General features: G+C 34.6%; 1 long non-coding RNA gene across 1 annotated transcript; it reads left to right on the top strand.

Annotated features, from left to right (window-relative positions):
* Window positions 1-791: 791 nt before the first annotated feature.
* On the top strand, window positions 792-2,621 carry LOC144374805 (uncharacterized). Its single transcript, XR_013434092.1, has 2 exons — window positions 792-886; window positions 2,509-2,621. It is a non-coding gene; the product is annotated as an uncharacterized LOC144374805 (long non-coding RNA).
* Window positions 2,622-5,396: the final 2,775 nt, after the last annotated feature.

Below are 5,396 nucleotides of genomic sequence, written 5' to 3'. Positions count from 1 at the left end.
TCAAAAAAGGGAACATACTGAACAGTTGATTTCTTCCTTCATATGTTCTTGGTGGGTGAATGTTGTCATGTTGTTCTGGGTGGGTTTTAGTTTTAAAAATTTTAGTTGGTTTTGGAAAAAAATGTTCAGTTATACAAATGGCCATTTTATATGTCAGTCTGTATAGTACTAATTTCTGAGGGAATAAATCATACAAAATAGAATGAAGAATAGAAGTTAGACTATATAGTTAAATTAAAACATAAATATCAAATTGTAAATTATTTTCTTTATTAGGAGTAACTAAAGAGAAGAATGTATTGATCAACTGTGATATTAAATGTCTCAGACTTTAGAACAGTATAACAAGTATTTTAAAAGCTTTTCTTGTCTTTGTTCTACCACTTCATATTAAGATGCTGAATATAATATAGAAGTACATATTGAATATAAATATTATGTGAGCATATTATACTATTATGTATCATTGGGCTTCCTCAAGTGATGTTTTTAACATACTTTTATTATACATACTATATACTATTATTATAGAAATTATTATTTCTGCTTAAAGGTGATTGTATGGGTGGGAAATGCAGATATATTATGTGTAAATTTAAATATTTTTCTAAAAAAGTATAACATCAGATGTTCATGAATTTTGGAAATAAAAATACATAATGCCTAGCTAGTTCCTAAGAGGTAGGCTATATCTTCTGTTTGTCAAAGTATTTACTCTGAATTGTTGGTGGAGCTAACTTTTATTGAGGTTTCTCTGTTGCCAGGTACTTTATACCAAGGTTGCCATCAGAACCAGGAATGGCATTACTCACTATCAGGATTGAGAAAATTGGTCTGAAAGACGCTGGACAGTGCATCGATCCCTATATTACAGTTAGTGTAAAGGGTAAATAACTGGCAAATTGCATTATGTTTTTTCTCATATGGGACAAAGTTTTTGACAGGGGATGATCTTGTATATGTGACAACTTACATTAATGCATTCTATAATGAGGCAAAATCCTAGAAGAGATCATAACAGAACATAGTTCGAAAGACTTACAAAAAATATTTCCTACTTATACACTCACTTTTGCTTTTGAGTTTGTATAGATTTTTGCTCTTCAGATTCCATCTAACGTGCAGACTAAACATACACATTGTCCTTAAAAGCAGCTACAGCCTTCAGGATGTAGATTAACAATAGCACCCCTCACCTTCTCCTACCCAGTCTATATTCATTTCTCTCCACAAAGCCCCATGTCCTGTTTTCCCATCTCTCCTGCTTCAACCCCTTCTTCTTCCTGTGCTACCGAGGTATCTACTTAGGTGAGTCCTACAGAGGAAGATGAAAATCAGGGGACAGGGAAGTAGGGTGCGTCCATAACATCCATGCCCTGAAAGCAATCCCGTGGGATGATGATGTGATTAAGGAATATATTATACCATTTTACAGAAATAACTATAGTTAGTACACACGGCTTATTTTAATCTATAGTTTTGCACCAAAGGAACAGATTGGTGCTGAAATTAAATGGAGGAACTTTTATCAATTGACCACAAAGAAAAACATTTATTTAAAGAACAGAATCCACAGCACTAATACTGGTACACTTTTAAATTCTGATGTTACCAGTTATCAAATATATAGTATACTGGAAAATATTTACATTGTTTGATAGGCCATTTGTAAAACTGCATACTCATTCAGAAAGTATACTTAAAACACAAAAATATTTAATGATGTTGTAAATGTTAAATTACCTTTGCATATGTTAAACTGAAATATTTTTATGTAAATATTTTTTAATTATTAAATGTACTAAATTGTTTTTGAGCTTTTTGAGACACATAAATGAATAACACATAAACGCCGAGGAGTTATTAAATGAGTCCATGTTGCATTTGACTAAACTGAGATTTTAAAAACCAGAAAATTAAAACTATATATAACGTACCATCTGGTTGTTGTAAATTCAGGGTATGTTGTAAACAGTATAACCAGAATTTATATATATGAAAAATTATTCATTAACAAAAGGGTTTTTGTTGGCTGTTCTCATCCATTTTTGGTTCTTAACAGGGAAATTATGATAAGGTTAGGTTTAAAGGCTTTTCTAAATAAGTCATACTTGATCAAAGTTAGAAATTGGTGGCAGAGCTCCATTGTGGCAAATTAAATACTCCAGATTTTTTTTTTGCATAGAAAAATATAGTGGGCTATTCCCTAAGAAAAACATGTTTGTTCTTTTTACCACTTCACTATAAAGATCAAGTTTTGTCCACTTGGCCATGTAAAGGCTTCCTTGTTCCCTTCATGAGGTCTCCTATCCAGTCTATATTCATTTCTCTCCACATACCCCATGAACTTCAACAACTGTCACATACTTGCTCACACCAAATAGGAATCTCTTAACCTGAGAATCTCCTCTCAGCTCTTTCCATGCCTCTTTAGGAACTGTAACCTTTGCAGTTTCTATATTTTCCGTCTGTATATGTGAATGCTCATAAGCAGAAACTTTTCTCCAGATCTGAATGGCATAGATTTAACTCCTGTGCAAGATACTCCTGTGGCTTCAAGAAAAGAAGATACATATGTTCATTTTAATGTGGACATTGAGCTCCAGAAGCATATTGAAAAATTAATCAAAGGTTTGTAATTATCAGTTACTGACTTCTTAAGGACACAGTACTTATCTGGGTTTGTGTTCATAGTGTACTTAACACAAGATCTTATGTCACATAGTTATGAATATTGACTTAAAGTCAAATCAATTTTTTTAAAATATGAGAATTAGCAGTTGCATTATCTAGTTGTGTAATAATGTGGTTAAATATTATTTGATAGGGAAGTTTTTCTCATAATACAGAGTTAAGGAAGCAGGTTCCCTAATAATTACCTTAAGTCCTTTTAGGAACCTAATGATTACTTTCTAACAGTTAAATTATTTTTTTTCTTTCAATAAGATGCATTGGGTAAAAAGATAGTATAACTGGCAGTTAGTTTGTAAGAATATGGAAAGGACAATCTGGGCGTGGTTGTTTCAGGAGGGAGAGAAATGATATAAGGTAGAATTTTTTTTAAAGGAACTCTTAAATTTCTATTCTATCTAATATAGGTGCTTATTGAAACCATTTTTATAGGTACTGCTGATACTTAAGTAACTTCTGTTTTTCTTGTGGTATTTAATATTTTATATTCTTTGGTAGTTTATGATTCTACCTGTGTACATAACTTACATTCTTGCTATACAATTTTGTTGTACTTTGTAGAATTAAATGATATGGAGAAATGTCACTCAGACATGCTAGTACCAGAGCTTGGAGTGACAGCCACAGTGAGTTATCAACAGTTGTGTCATCAGACTGTTTGACACGTTACTTTGTAAAATCATAGGCTTCTGGTGACACATAAGAAATGTGTGGTCTCTGGCTTATGTTGTTTGTTTTAATTCCTTAGGTGCAGCTATCTTCTTTGAATTCAAACACTACAAGCTTACAAAAAGGTTTACCAGCACCAAATGTTTTGCTTTCATGGAGATGGATGAGATTAAACCTGGGCCAACTGTAATAGAACTGTAAGTGATATACATATAGGATTCATACTGTTCTAATGGTTACTAGTTCATGTTTCTTCTTAGTCCCTCTTATCGAGAATGTAACATTGGAGTAGATCAATCATCAAAGTATTTTAAATCTATTGTGGTTACAGATACAAGAAACCCACTGACTTTAAAAGAAATTGCAGTTATTGACCAAGAAACCACTTTATCTTCATCTACATCAAACTTTGCACAAGGAATGATTCTGACATGAGTAATGTCTAATTTCTGTGAATTTTACCACTCAGTAGAAACCATCATAGCTCTGTGTAGCATATTCATCCTTCAGGAGGCAGGAAGTGAGCCGTACCTATAGGCCAGTGAGTCCATTGCAAAGCTGTACCACAGAACTAAAGTCCAGTTCCTCATTGTTATGACTCCTTTGGATACAGGTTTATTGTAGATTTTGAAACTTGTTTTTACTTTCCTATTAATTGTGCAATTAATAGTCTATTTCCTAATTTACCACTGTTCCTACCCTGCTTCCTGGAACAATACTGCTGTGGTAGGTATGCTCATCTTCAAACTTAATACAGCAATAAGAATGTGCTAGGATTTACACATTTGCTCACTTTTGCTCCAATATGGTCTTTTGATTTGAATTAACTTCAAACTTTTGAATTGAAGTGGGTAGGATAGTACCAGATTGCTTTGAAAGGAAATTGGATTAGTTATGGTCTGTCTTATAGGCTGTTCCTTAGAGCTGGCCTAAATTCACCCTCATCTGATAGTTCTACTTAGAAATAGTGTGCCTTGATCAGATCAGTATCCTATATGGGAGTGTTCCCCAGATTGTAGCTGTGATTTTTTTTCCAGATGACCAGATTGTTTTTCTGAAAGTGAGCACATTTTTAGTCATGTTGATTAGTTGTTCTACATCACATTGCTATTGTTTCTAGGGTTAACATTAATGATTCTAGGGTTAACATTAAAACCATCTCTCTCAGAATAATTACAAATTTTGGGGTGGGTTTATGTCTTCTAAATCATGTCATCTAAAAAATTGAGTCAGATGCTAATGAGATACTTTAGGAACAACTGCTGTTTTTCTGACAACTGATTGTGAAACCTTAAAACCTGCATACCTTGTCTTTATAAAGTGATGAGTATGTGTTGAGAGCCACAGCCAAAGGGGCCCCAGCAAACTTCCAGCTGCCAGCAAGCTTCAGACTGCCAGCTGATGATTGGCTCACAGTGGCCCCAGCAACATCTAGCTGATTGGCTCCTCTGCGGTGATGTTCATTGGGCTGTTTCCCTGCCCTTCAGACTGCCAGCTGATGATTGGCTCACAGCGGCCCCAGCAACATCTAGCTGATTGGCTCCTCCACGGAGCTGCTCATTGGGTGACTTCTTTGGCTCTGCCCACGCAACCCAGCCAATCGGCCTCAAGAGGAGGAGGATTGTGGGAGGCTGAGAGGCTGGTGTGGGGGTGAGAGGCTTGTGGAAGCCAGTGGTGGCAGTTGGGCTCTGAGGGTTTTTTCCCTGAGGAGCTGTTTTGTTTGGCGTTTGTAGTTCTAAAAATAAAGTTAGTTTCTTTTTGACAAGTGGCTCCTGATTTGTGCCAAGCCAGACTTCGGCAAGTATGAAAAATCTGGAAAGATATTTTATTTTTTTTTAATATAGGTAGATATGACTGCCATTTATTTCCTATTTAGATATATTGACATTCATATAAAATATGCAGGTCATTAGCCTATTATAATTTCACTATTTACATTACTTTTAACTTGATGAGACATAAATAAAACTTTCATAGTACACAAGGTGCATATTTGATACACAGAACATAAAGATTTGTGAGGAGCTTTTTTGTGG

Source organism: Ictidomys tridecemlineatus, unplaced genomic scaffold (genome assembly GCF_052094955.1).
Source record: "Ictidomys tridecemlineatus isolate mIctTri1 unplaced genomic scaffold, mIctTri1.hap1 Scaffold_89, whole genome shotgun sequence".
NCBI lineage: Eukaryota > Metazoa > Chordata > Mammalia > Rodentia > Sciuridae > Ictidomys > Ictidomys tridecemlineatus.
Note: the sequence above shows the minus strand (reverse complement) of the source record. Positions and strands in the feature narration are given on the sequence as shown.